This window comes from Neopsephotus bourkii, unplaced genomic scaffold, assembly GCF_033783945.1.
Source record: "Neopsephotus bourkii isolate Nb327-2 ecotype Australia unplaced genomic scaffold, CSIRO-AGI_Nbou_v1 NB_1140, whole genome shotgun sequence".
Taxonomy (NCBI): Eukaryota; Metazoa; Chordata; class Aves; order Psittaciformes; family Psittacidae; genus Neopsephotus; species Neopsephotus bourkii.
Window position 1 is genome coordinate 302,127 of NW_026901626.1, and position 14,957 is coordinate 317,083.

Here is a 14,957-nt window from a genome sequence, read left to right on the forward strand (position 1 = left end):
TTGAAGTACTACAGTTTCTTTTCATACCCTGTGGCAGAAATACAAAAACTTCTGGACAGTCTTTTGTTAGAATTAAAAGTCATATAAGGTCTGGCTAAACATTCCCATCTTGTTGTTCAGCAAAATAAAGTAAATGAAATCTGTTGTGTTTTTACTGTACATGAACAAATGAAAATAAAATGTCTCTGTGAATAATTGTTAAGATTCAGCGGTATTGCCACTATCAGTACGGCCACAAAAGCACCAGTGTTTCTGGTAAATTAACCAGAATGATGACCTGGCAAAGCTATGAAAGTCACCTGAAAGCTCACCTGTGTTCCTCCATATAGTGTAGCTGTTTAATAAAAGGTGTATAGTCTCCATTTTACCTGTATGTAACAATCTTTAGACCATCCCTGCAACCGTACTATTGTTTTGACTATCTAAAGCTGCTCATTAGAAATGTAAACCTATATATGTTGTTTGTCTATTGACACACACACAAAAATACTGTTTGTTTATTTAATACTCCTCTAAACATTCAGTGTATTTTTCAGAGGCAGCCATAACTCGAAATGCTAACTCTGTGGCCAAAGTGGAATGCTTCATGTGCTGAAGTATTTCAAATGCATTTGCTGCAGCAAAATCACAGCACATAAATCAGCTCTTGAGGACCCCAAATACACAACAGTACAACAAAGTGAAAATTTTGATACAAGTCTGTGAAAGTTTTGAATTATTATTTACGAAGCTGTTACAAAAAAATTCAATGACATTTCCCATAATTTTACAATACAACTGTGAACAAATCCAAAGTGGGAAAAAGGAAAAAAATTGATATACACTTTGTTCAGAAATATTCATGTGTTTCCAATTTTACCTGAGTGAGATGGAAGAACACCATGTCAGTGGAACACAACGCTGAGTGCTTGTCAGTAAGCAGCTCTCAGAATGGCTGCTGCATTTTCATAAGTAAAGAGCAGTCCCTTCTACAGCATGGCACTTCAAGCCAACCAAAACAATGTAATGTTCTTTATATAGCTTTTGTCAGAGATATGTTCTCTTTTCATAAAAAGAAGAAAAAACACATTTTGAAGGATATTTAAAATATTTTTCTCTTGCTCTTCTGACCACATTTTTCATTTGCCTTTCATTGTCCATTTGGTTTTGATATGTTTCTTTCTGCTTGTCCAGTTAATGTGCCTGAGCTAGGTTTTGTACCTTTCTGTGTATTTACAAAATCCCATACATTATGTGAAGTTTTATTCATCACAGTGGAGAATTCAACATTTTGGGCTGGGCATATTTTCAATGCTCTCTTTGATACCATAGCACTGTAGTTGACAGCTTTATCCAAAGCACTTTCTAATATAACATCACATGTAGATTCCCTCATGCTGTAAGTACTAATTTACGCAGAAAACTCTCATATGAAGCTTCCTTTAAAACTGTGCAAACCTCTCTTATTCCAATACTTCAATGTCATTAAAAAATGTTAGGGTTCATTTTATGTTTTGTTAATGAAATTTCAGTCTTTCAACTATTACAATCATCTTTGTATTTTAGTGTATTTTAACATTTCATTTCAGCATGCAGAACAATGATGTGCTGGCGGTGCAAAATTTTGTATATAGGAGTGCTTAAAACCAATGATTCAGTATTACTCACAAAGGAAGGGATTTACTGTATCAAAATCTTGCTCAGAATATGAATCACATTTCTACAACTGTGTGCCATAAATAACTGCTTTCAACATGCGACTGTCACAGTTTCATGGCATGTTCACCTTATCAGTTTGTGCAAAGCATAAGGCACTGGAGGTTCTGTGTTTTTATTACTTTTTATTGCTTGATTCTGTTCTTTCTTCCTGTATAATAAATAAATCTAAATTAATCAAGCAATTGTAGCATAAAACTGATACCTACATGGTTTATGAATCAGAGTCAAGCTTACTTCCATGACAGGGTGGCACTATCCCTTGCAGATTGTTTCATATCATTTGCTTCAAAGGCGTGGGCTAGTCATTTCTCATGTGCTCTCCAGTCTCGCGCTTCAGTGTAATTACCCTTCTTCTCTTAACCTGTCATATTAGATATTTTTTCCTATTTATCTGTACAATGGAATATCAGCTAGACTATATGCTATGACTATTTCTTAACAGGGAAAAATAAATCAGTGCCTTCCTGGCTTTTGAACTCATGCAAGTGGAGATATCCAACTTACTGCACTTAAATCATCAGGCGAGCTCATTTCTTGACTTATTGGAATACTTATGGTCCATTATTAATCTCAGCCAAAGGGGGGCTTCCCTTCTAGTGTTTAATTCTGTGTCTACTGGTTAATTTTGTGTGGGTATTCATCTTCATTATGCATAGAGAAGTACAGAAGTACTCAGCAGTCAGAGGAAACCAAATTTTGTGAGCTCCTTTGAAGCTTTGTATGTAACACAGACTTTTATCAAGCAAAAAATATTGCATTGTTAGATATTGATTTTGATATTTAATTTGTAGAATGTGTTTTAGTCTGGCCATTTTAAGATAGCCTTTTTGCTATTGCAAATAATTCTAGCTACAATTTAGATAATTGGACATGAAAGTACCCTGTTAATTTGGAAAAACATCTATCTGGATGTCAAATAAAAAAATGTGTACATCAGTTATTTAACCTCACAAGCTTAAACTGAAAATAAAGTTCATTTGCATAATACTGTCACTGTTATCTCTAGGTTAATTTTGCATTTGCTTCTGATCAATCTTTCATTGTCAAGTTTGCAGTTGTAAGCACTTGTTCCACATTCCCTTGTTAGCTGACTACTGTTAAAAATCAGTGTTATTTACCAGTTGGTTTTATTAAAATCATTGGGGATTGACTGGAACTTTTGGGGTCAGTCATAGTAGACGCTGACTCTTTAGCACACAGGATAAATAGTACTCTAGTGTTGTTTTAACAATATAAAATAGAACTGGGTGGTATCAAGGCAATTGGTTGGAGGATGGGGAGACAAAACTCAGTGTTCTGTTGACTGGTTAAAAAGATGTGTACTCTAGGTATGTGTACTACAGCTTTAAGAAATTCTACTGCACAGTGGAGTAGCTTATAAGCTATACACTGTGATTATTTCTTAACAGGGAAAAATAAATCAGTACCTTCATTAGGCAGGGATGGCTGGAGAGTGAATTCAAGACATAAGCATCTGATCATGCATATTGCTTCACTATTACCTTATTTCTTGGCATAGTTTTGGTCTAGCATTTTGGGGAGACAGACTGAAAACAGGAAGGAGTGGCTGATAGACAAAATATTTATGCTGTGTTTTGGAGGGACGATGAAAGGCTGGAGAAATGGACTGACAGCAAGCTCATGAAGTCCAACAAGTGGAAGTGAAAAATCTTGCAATTGGGGAATACCTGGACATTTTAAGGAAGACCTGGGCACCAGCACATGCTAGAGGCAGATCCATTCTTTGCAAGGTTGCAAAGAAATCACTGCGAGTACTGGTTGGCAAAAAGTTGACTATGAGCCAGCAAAGTGTTCTCTTGGTAAAGGCAGCCAGCAGCACATTGTGCTGCATTAGGAAGAGCATGACCAGCAGTTTGAGGGTGTCTCTCTACTCAGAAGAGGAATCACAGCACCTCTGGATTACTGCATCCAGTTCCAGGCTCCCCGGGACCAGGGAGCAATTCCATCAAAGGGCCATGATGCTGGGAGCATGTCTCATAAGGAAAGGCTGAGAGCTGGGACTGTTTGTCCAAGAGAAAAGAAGACTTGTCAGGAGATATTAACACCTGAAGGGGTGGTGCAAAGAAGATGGATCCAGAGTTTTCTCACTGAGGAAAAAGCAGCAATAAGCACAAATTAAAAATGAAGGAAATTCCACCTGAACACAAGAAAACATTTAATTTTTATATATTTTATTTTATTTTTAATTTTGGGGGTGGTCAAACATTGGCACAAGTTGCCCAGAGAAGTTTTAGACTGCCAGTCCTTGGAGTTATGCAAAACATGACTAGATATAGTCCTGGATAATCTGCTCTTTCTGACCCTGCTTGAGCAGTGTGTTTGGACTAGACCGTATCTCAAGAGGTTCACTTCCAACCTACGGATTTCTGCGATTCTGTGAAGTACAGTTTAGGAAAGTGCAGCATATCATCCTAACAAGCAGTGAGTATGAAACTGCACCATGTTAGGCAACTTCACCAAGCCATGGTCCTTTAGCAGTACATTTTTGCTCTTTCCAGTACTCCCCTATGCATAAGAATGCAACATCCCAGAGGAGGAACCTAAAAATCAATTAAATTATGAAATCATGCTCAGATTATATGATTCCCACATTTACATCATTTCAGGTTTTATGGATCTTAAAAAAGGAAATTAAAACATAAAAAAAAAAATTGCAACTATGCCATAAGACCATTACATGAGGCTCAGGAGAGACCCAAACTAGTTCCTCATAATTGTGGGTACAGTCAGGTTGTGAGAAAGCCAGAACAATCTCTGGCCTTGTTTTACTTGGTAGCAGAGTTGTTTAGGGACCTGTTTCAAGAACTTTTTCATAAGAGTCTTAAAAAAAGGAAGTAGGTTTGTGCACTATGTCTGCTGTTCAACTGTGCAGTCTACTAAGCCTTAAGAAAGACATGGAAAAACTCACAAACTTATGAATCACCCAGATTTTTTAAATCATTTTTTCATCCTGAAAACTTCCCCAGATACCACAGAGACTAAACAAGACACTGAGCTGATTTTAGTAAGTACACTCCTTCACAAAATATCAATTTAGCATTTTCATAAAAGTGTCCTTTTACTTTGCATAAAGTATGCAAGTTTATTATTAAGGATTTTTTTCCAGCTTGTTTCTTGTTTATTATATGTTACTATATATAATGATATTACAGCTGCAGGTATGTAGTAAAGAAACTTTCAGAGTTTAAAAGAACTTCTTTCTTTCTTCTTTTCTTCACTCAGATTTGCTAAAAATGAAGTGTAATTAGACCTGTTCTCCAATATTGTAGGTGTAAAAGACCAAAAATAGGAAATTAAGCTTTGTGTGACTTTTCTAAGAATTACCATCTTTAATTCAACCTTCTAATTTTAAATCCTGATGGTAGGTAAAATACAAGAAGCAGTTCCTGTGTCCTGCAGGCATACAGTGCAGAGTTACTGCGACCTTTCTGTACTGCTTTAGTATAGATACTGGTGTGCGCCGCTGTACACAAGTCTGATAGTAGTCTCTTGTGTTTTGTCTCCTTGATGGTAATTAGTGTATGTAGACAACATTCTGGATTACATTCATCTTGATCTATGAAAAAAAAAATAGGAATTCATTCAGAAAACAGTACGTTTTCTCCTCTACTTTCATTTTAGAAATTATTTTAATAATAAATAAAGTGTTTGTTTTTTTTAATCATTAACAGTGAGAGCATAGTGACCAGATTCAGCAATAAGTAACTAAGATCTGGACCATTTTTGTCATAAATAGAAACTGAAATAAATTTAAAACAAGGTAATACAATAAAACTGAAACAATACTCTACTTTTACTGTACCTGAATATATACAGAGAATAAGTAACTCTAATGAATCTTGACTGAATGAATTTTAGCTCTGTCCTGGGTTTAGCAGTGGCAGTCATTTTTCTCTTTCTTGGTAGCTGGTGCAGTGCTGTGTTTTGACTTTCAGCTGGGAACAGAGTTGAAAAACAATGATGTTTTGGTTTGGCCAAGGACTTTGTGAGCCTCATGCTCTGCCAGGGAGGAGGGGGAGCCGGGAGGGAGCAGAGACAGGACACCTAACCCAAACTGACCAAAGAGGTATTCCATACCACAGCACGTCATGCACAGGAGGTAACTGGGAGTGGCCCAGAAGGGGCTAGAAGAGACTGTAGAGTTGGAGGAGGTATCGGTCGGTGCTTGGTCAGGCTGGGGGGGGGGAATTTATCAGTCGCCTGGTGATGGGGTGTTGTATTCTCCTCCCTTGTTATTTCCTTTATCATTACTATTATTGGTGGTAGCAGTAGTGATTTGTGTTATACTTTAGTTACTAAACTGTTCTTATCTCAGCCCATGGGAGTTGCATTATTTTGATTCTCCTCTCCGTCCCTCCGAGAGTAGGGGGAGGGCAAGAAGTGGGGGGGGAGTGAGTAAAAGCTGTCTGTCTGGGATCAAACCAAGACAGTTCTTTTGGCGCCCAACGTGGGGCACGAAGGGGTTGAGATAACGACAGATCTGACCGTCACAATGCTGATTTATTGGATCTCAGAGTTGTTCCTCTTGATCTCACAGCTTCAGAATGTTGTAATTTACTTAGAGCCGGTATTTGCTGTGTTAGTGTTTATCAAGTGTGGGGCTTGGGCTAAGGTTCCTGTCTCACTGTACTTTATGGCAATCACTTGTAATACGGGCGGGCTCCAGCAGCAGGACGGGACGGACGTGGCCGTGGACTGGTCCCTGGCCGTCCGGCTGCTCCTCACCGTCCTGGCCCTCGCCCTCGCCTCCGTCTGCGTGAGGCTCTGGGAAGCCGAGGGGGTGCGGCCCCGGGAGCCGGCGGCTGCTGAAGCGGCCCGGGAGAGCGGCCCCGGGGACCAAGCGGGAGCGGGACGGGAGGCCGCGGGGGGACGGCTGCCGGTGGAGGAGGTCGGGGCGGTCGAGGAGCGGGAGGAGGCGGCGGAGGAGCGGAGAAGGCGGCGGAGGAGCCGAGCCCCGCGGCCGAGCCCAGCCCCGCGACGGCCGAGAGCATTCCCCGGAAGCCGCCCGCCGAGCCCCAGGAGGACGCAGGAGACCCCGCAGCATTTCCCAGCAAGGCAGAGGAGGAAGAGCTGGACTCAGGAAAAGAGAAGCTGGTGGTGGGAGAGCCGGCAAGCACAGCAGCTACACCAGCCCCAGTGACAAGTACAGCAGCATCGCTTGAGAGTTCTGAAGGTTTTGGATGGCATTTGGGTACCCTTGGGACCTGCCTGCTGATTGTGATGGTGTTCACTATGTTGGCACACATGCAGAGTGTGTTTTACCCACCACCATTGTGTCTGATCCCAAAATTTAAGCAGAGTCGGGTTTGGGTCTTGTCTGGGGTTAGACAACAATATGGGAGGACCAAGAGGTTTTCCCCAAGGCTGGAGAGTCATGAGTGGCAGGGCATGTGGGACAGTATGGGCAAGTATCTAGTCCACTGGGCCCCTCCAGTGCTTTGGAAACATTGGAGATGGAAGGACAGTGAATTATTTTGAGCCTGGTGGGCCCATGACCCTTAAGGCCATCAGAGCAGAGATGTAACATAGAGATGGACTCATGATCGAGGGGTGGACTTAGCAATGGACACTTGCCCAGGTTATTCACAAGTGTGAGCACTGCACACAGCCTCTTGTGCTCTGAAAGACTGTTACAAGGGATGGAGCTGGGCATCATGGACCAGATGGACTCAGCAGCTTTATAAGGACTGGTCCATGCATTACGATGAGAGTGCACTTAGATAAGAGTGATGGTATATTGAAAATGTGGGATCTGAGCATGACATGAATGGTATGGAATAAGGAGTGGATAATATCCTGGGTTTAGCAGTAGCAGTCATTTTTCTGTTTCTTGGTAGCTGGTGCAGTGCTGTGTTTTGACTTTCAGCTGGGAACAGAGTTGAAAAACAATGATGTTTTGGTTTGGCCAAGGACTTTGTGAGCCTCATGCTCTGCCAGGGAGGAGGGGGAGCCGGGAGGAAGCAGAGACAGGACACCTGACCCAAACTGACCAAAGAGGTATTCCATACCACAGCACGTCATGCCCAGGATGTAACTGGGGTGGCCCGGAAGGGGCTAGAAGGGACTGCAGGGTTGGAGGAGGTATAGGTGGGTGCTTGGTCGGGCTGGGGGGGCAAGTTATCGGTCGCCTGGTGATGGGGTGTTGTATTCTCTTCCCTTGTTATTTCCTTTATCATTACTATTATTGGTGGCAGCAGTAGTGATTTGTGTTATACCTTAGTTACTAAACTGTTCTTATCTCAACCCGTGGGAGTTGCATTCTTTTTGATTCTCCTCTCCATCCCTCCGAGAGTAGGGGGAGGGCAAGAAGGGGGGGGGGAGTGAGTGAAAGCTGTCTGGCTGGGTTCAAACCACGACAAGCTCATATAGCACATTCAATCCCAACATACTTTCATTTTAGAAACTATTTTAAAAATAAATAAAGTGTTTGGATTTTTTAATCATTAACAGTGAGAGCATAGTGACCAGATTTAGCAATACATAACTAAGATCTGGACCATTTTTGTCATAGATAGAAACTGAAATGAATTAAAAAAAAGGTAATACAATAAAACTGAAATAATACTCTACTTTTAATGTACCTGAATATATACAGAGAATAAGTAACTCTAATGAATCTTGACTGAATGAATTTTAGCTCATATAGCACATTCAATCCCAAAATAATTCTGTGCATGTTATTTTTTCTTTCTGCTTATTATACAACAAAGAATAGAATCATTAGGGGTTTTGCAGTGTATATTCAACTTTTTCATCTGATTCCTAACAAACAACTCATTAGCTTTATTATAACTTTGTTCTTTGAAATACAGAGAAATCTGACCTGTAGAAAGACCATTTTTTAAGAGTATCTCCTTGATATGAATGTTTATTTGTCCTATGTTGTTACTGTTGCTTGAATGACATTCATTTTTGTCTGGTCTTTTTTTTTTTTTTTCTTTTGCAGTGTCAACACAGTGAAGTTTGGGAGAATTTTAATCTATTCCATTTCTTGTTTTAGATGTATTCAGATGTGCAATTATGTTATTGTACTACATATTTTTTATCAGAATACTGCAGTCTTTTGTTTGTTCTCTCATTCTTCCATACATTTTTTTCTAATCCTTTTTTTCCTTTAACTAAGAAACATGAAAGGTATTACTTTCTCTAAAAAACAAATTTCAGTAATATTACCACAATGAAACATGGCTTTATTTTTTACCACCTTTCTGCTTCTTACATTAGTAAGTTCTCGTATTTTAATACACAACACTAAGAATCATCTTTGTTTTTTAATCTTAACCATAAGCTGTGCAGGTAATCTGCACAGTACTTGAAGTAGCAAGTTACATGTGATTATATCAGTGTCAGTTCTTGATGGCATTAATTTACTGCTGTGATGCATAAGAATACCTGGAGCTCCACATCCTAAACATTTCCACTTGTCTCTGATAATGCATTCCATAAGGAAGTGTACTCTAAGATTTATGAAATCAAGCTGGTGCTCCCAAATAATGTTACCATTTTTAATATTTTCTTTTACAGGAAATGCAAAAATATCTTTTGCATTGGCTCCACCACTGTTTTCTTTGCTCTTATGACAAGTATTTCCTGCTAAATGATGATAAACATTTACCTGCCTTTCTCATACCACCAATGAAAATTTTCTGTATACCAGGCTAAGAGAACTCTCTTAAAGAGCTTACAGTGTGACCACTGAAAACACATTAAGAGAGCACTTATACTTGTAGTTATTTTTATTACTTAATGAGCTCAAATGTGCTAAGCATTTTCCTAACACAGAAACAGACCCCATGTCTTGGGTATTTACTGAAAAGAAAAAGACACAACCCAAACACTGAAAAATACATAATCTAAAAAATCTACAAAAGCTGCAGCTCTGTGAGGTGCATTATCTGAAGAGTAATATTGCATAATAGAATTGTGTTGTGGTTTAAGTGCAGTCAGTAACCCATGCAGCCTGCTCGCTCACCCTACCCCTTTCTTCCCACCCACTGTGGGAGAGACTGAGAATACACTGAGAATATCCCAGTCACTGTGAACAGTAGCATTCAATATTGATAATCCATTTTAAATTTTGGCCTGCAGGAGAACAAGAACAAAACTTAAATTTTACTGATTTCTCCTCTACTTACTACTCATTTTCCAGGAAGAAAGATACAACAGAGAAAATAATATATTGATTAGCATAGCACAGAAAGTCTTATTTTTTCTTTTTTTTCCTGAGTCTCCAGCACTCCTTTACCCTCCATGCTACAAACATGAAACAGAATGAAGCAAAACCATAGATCCATGAATTTAAAATATTATTCTGCATTTTTCCAGACCAACTGGAATTTAAATTCATATTGATAAGTTACAACTTCCTAAATACATGCCTAATGCAGCAATATCGAATTTGTGGGTCACATATGTTACCTCTGAATCCTTAATTATGGCACCAGTTTTACATACTCTATCTTCAGCAAAGACTCAAATGTTTGTCTTTGTTACCTGAAGGAGAATTGTAGGTGAAGTTCAGCTCACAGCATAGTGCCTTCTCAGAGGCTTGAATGGGCACTGTTACACAGTACAGAATATTCCCAATTTAAAATGTTAAATATGTTGCTGATTATAATCAAAACCTTTGAAAACTGAACAGTGAAAAAATAGTCTGGGGACTTTCTTGTCTAATCAAAACTGAGAAGAAATTACAGTAAAGGTACATGTCATATTAACTTTAAAGAACAATTAGAAGGGTTTTACAATTATAGCAAATTAACTAATACATGCTTATTAAAAATATACATCTGCTTTGCTTTGACCATGTTTAGGGGTGCTAGAACTGGACAGTGAGAGAAATATTGTAAAATGTGTCACTGCAATGTCACTGTGCTTTCATGGAAAGCACTTACTCTTATGTATGGACAGGTTTCTGAAGTAGGCTGCTCCTATGCCAGAGCAGATCAGTGTAATCAAAACAAGTCCTTCTTTGGAGAGCGGTAAGTACAATAAAAAAGAAAGTAATATATTTACTGAACAGTAATAGAATGTTTTTTAATAACACTCAGTTTGAAGTATTGTCAAATCTTTCTTAAGGAGTAATGGAAATGCTATGTAAGTAAAAATAGGAAATTATTATTTTCTTCTGCAATAAAATGAATGATAGAATAGTTTATTACTGTTGCCTGAAAATTTATACTGACAAGTATATCCATATAATTCATTGCATGACAAAGAACATTGTATTGTCTTGTCAAAGAAAATCATAACTTTAATTTGAGATGAATTTTAGTTTACTAGCTGATACAGACTTCATAGATCATAGATCTGAGTAACGAAACTAATTTAAAGAGCTAAGATATCACTTCAGCAGTTACCTGATTATAACAACTTAGTTCTTTATCAGGGCTGCTAGCATTTTGAAGAACGTATTCTGCATTAACTGATTCATTTTACAAAATTAAAATAGCTTCCCTACTATCAAGCTTTAAAGTTTAAGTATACCTCAAGGTATCCAGGTTGCTTCAAATACAGGAGGGAAAAAATAACTCAGTCATCCTCTGCTCTGCAAGAATTGTTCTAAAAAATTATGGTCCTTCTGGAGACATTTTAATCACTCATTTTATTTGAATCATGCAAAGCATTTTATTAATAGAATAAGTCCTGAAAGTGTCTCACTTTGTTAAGTAAAATAGGTCTGAGTCGGCGTGGTACACATTAGTACAATGACATGATGTGTAAAAATTGAACTCGCTTAATCTCTTTCACACAGGAGAAAGTGGGGTGTGAAATTACTTCCACAGAGGACAAACAGCACCTTACAAATCACTCACTTTGATGTTTAGGTATGGTTTTGTTCTGTTAGGTTGAAGTGATCCCAGCGCATGTTGTTCTAGCATAACTGACAGCAAGATCATTTCAGAGCTTACTCAACTGTCCACTTTTCCACTCATTTAGGAGAGTGACAAGCATAGAGGAAGCACCTGGAGAAGAAAACCCACAACAACAAAGAAACAAACAAACAAGGAAAAAAGAAAAAAGGAATAACAACAACAACAATAACAATAACAAAATAAATCGAGGAAACAAAAGCCTTAAAACGGTATTTTCATTTTTCAGAGGATCTCTTCTACTACTCAATGATTGCTCTGACAGAGATTGGACACTCAGGATAATAGAAGACTTAAAAGATTGACCCAAATGGATATTTCTCTCTTTGTCTTCGTAACTTTTGCTCAGAAAATGCAAGTACGGAGTAAGTTTTAATTTATTTGATAAAGAGCTCAGTTGCTTCCATTCTTCCCCTTAAGATAAAAAGGGTGTTAGAAAGAAAACCACTAAATATACTGATACAGTAATAGTAATCCTTTTCTTTTGCACATTTTGATTGTCAGAAACTAATGAGAAACCAAATATATCCATAATCCTTAAAGGTTCCAAATTGCATTAAGCCTAATGCAAATTAGCTTAGAATAGGATTGGATATATAATGGTACCCATTATAATAATGAGAAAAGACATGAAACGAAGTGGAAATAGGCAGTTACTCTATTATATTTAACAAGTAGGACATACATATTACTAAGTTAATGCAAACTCACTGAAGTTGTTGAGTAAGGGACTAATTTTTAAAACATAATTTGTTTTATTTTAAATATATCTTGGTTTTCTTTGTTTTCTCTTGTTTCTTTCCTTTCAGCTGAAATTCATAATCTTTCCAAACTGTAAAAAAACCCAAACAAAACAACTCTTTTTTTTTTTAATGTTGCTATGAAAAGTTGGATGCTTCCTCTAAGGAAAGGCAGTCTGCCTGATTAGTTGACCAGGTATCTCTTATCAGAATATGTCCCTGGATTATGACAAACAAAAATTGCTGGTGCTAGAGCACACCTCCATTGACATGCTTTTAGAGATTACAAAAGCATCTTGAAATCGCTACTGACACAGTAGTGTATTTTATATAACAGGAAGTTACTGGAAAAATGAAATTCACAGTTCCACCATTCCAAGAGACTCATAAAAAATGAAGTAGAGGAAAGAGGATGGGAACTGAACATGAAGTTTCTCTTAAATTTTTCAGTAAATATTAAATTATCTAATGTATTGCGCATATAAGTACTAAATCCTGAGTTTATTTTATTTTTACTGTATTTCCTCAGTCCTCTAGACAGCTGTTACCTCGCACCTGGAGAAAAGCCAGACAGAGTTTCTGTGGGATGCCTGAGATCTGCAGTCTTATTTCATGGCTAGACTTAGTAGAAAGACAATGTCTACTCTGCAAAACCACAGCAGGACTGCTCATATATTTTCTATTGCCAGATCAGAGACTACTGAGCATATATTATATTTCATGACTAGATGATACTTCTTGTGAGGAAAAAATGGAACAAAGAACAGAAAATATGCAACAGGAAGCTGATGTAATCTCTTCTGTAACTGTAAATCCATTGTCATTTTCTGGCAGTGAAACACCTACCTTAGTGCCAGGGATTTTAATTCAAGTGAGGCCAGACTGCATTTCTTTTTCCTGAATAGTCACATTAAATGGATTAGTAAAAACCTAGACAAATTTGAGTAGTTAGAGATTTTCTTTCCATCAGACCTGAAACATAGAAAAATGAAGCACTGAAAAAGGGATGTTCACAAAAAGCCTTCCCAGCTGTGACAAAATGAATTCAAGGAGGCAATACTTTGATTCTGAGTTCTGTGGAACAGCAGAGTGTGGCATGGCAAATATTTAAAGTTTTATTCCTGACAGGTCATCTATTTTTAGACAGAGACAGTTCCAGACCAAATAATAGGGCTATGCTTATATAAAAAGATCAGATCCTCAGCTGGGAAAATGAGTAATAATAGCAAAAGCATCAGCAGTAGTAACTGTACTGCCACTGTATCTAGAGAAGCTTATTTTAGGATTATCAAAAGGCAAGGATCTCCCATACAAACACAGAACAGAAATACAAAATACTGTCGTGGTTTAACCCCAGCCAGACAGCTTGTTCACTCACTCTCGCCCCTTCTTGCCCTCCCCTATTCTCGAAGGGACGGAGAGGAGAATCAGAAAGAATGCAACTCCCACGGGTTGAGATAAGAATAGTTTAGTAACTAAGGTATAACACAAATCACTACTGCTACCACCAATAATAATAATGATAAAGTAAATAACAAGGGAAAAGAATACAACACCCCATCACCAGGCGACCAATAACTCGCTCCCCCCAGCCCAACCAAGCACTGACCGATACCTCCTCCAACCCTGCAGTCCACCCTCCCTTCCGGGTAACTTCCAGTTACATCCTGGGCATGACGTGCTGTGGTATGGAATACTTCTTTGGTCAGTTTGGGTCAGGTGTCCTGTCTCTGCTTCCTCCCAGCTTCCCTCCTCCCTGGCAGAGCATGAGGCTCACAAAGTCCTTGGCCAAACCAAAACATCATTTTTATCAGCTTTGTTCCCAGCCCAAAAGTCAAAACACAGCACTGCACCAGCTACCAAGGAGAAAAATGACTGCTACTGCTAAACCCAGGACATGGATGAGTATGAATACCTTTCCAGCTTGGAAGAGCCTACACTGCAAGCACAAGGAAGAAGTAAAAGATGAGCACAGGTGCACAGAGGAATTTGAGGAAACAGTAAGCCTGAACAGATCATTGTGATAGGCAGCAGAGACTACGCATGAGTGCTTTTACCACAGCACTGTAGGCACTGCTCCAAAAAAGGGTTTTAAGGAAGGGTTTGAAAGCAAATAATAAAAGCATTACACAGATATTCCAATTCTCCTGCCTTAATGGAGAGTGCCGCAGTGGAGAATTACATCTGTATTCATTTGAATATACTGATGTTTATTCATATCAGCACAGTCTCTTGACATTTAAGTATAAATAACACAAAACCGCTTACAAAATAAGTGTTTCTCTCTTTTAAAAATCCAGAAAATACTCTCTTACAATAGGATTGTTAGCTACCCATAGATACATATGTTTTTTGAAGAATCAGAAAGCCTGCAATGCTGTAATAATGTATAATACTTCACTGGGCAAGCAAATTCCTGAGGACATCAAAGCCTGCTCTCCTGAAACCCAGTGCTGTGGTTCTGCTTTTTACCCTGCTCTGTCCTCCCTTCCTGTCACCTGAAGAAGGTCCCAGCTACCACTTCTTCCCGGTCAAGAGGTCTATAGAAGATGCCCACTGCAACAGCAACCATGCTGGTCTGACTGCTACTCTTCACCACAAGCTCTCATCTGGCTCGTTACTCAAC

At 38.6% G+C, this 14,957-nt stretch overlaps 1 long non-coding RNA gene across 1 annotated transcript in view; it reads left to right on the forward strand.

Moving 5' to 3' along the window:
• The window catches only part of LOC133217604 (uncharacterized), a 190,612-nt gene extending 183,216 nt beyond the window's left edge, over nt 1-7,396 (forward strand). The window contains exon 3 of the long non-coding RNA XR_009726904.1: nt 7,251-7,396. This is a non-coding gene — a long non-coding RNA (uncharacterized LOC133217604). The remainder of the gene's footprint in view (nt 1-7,250) is intronic.
• Nucleotides 7,397-14,957: the final 7,561 nt, after the last annotated feature.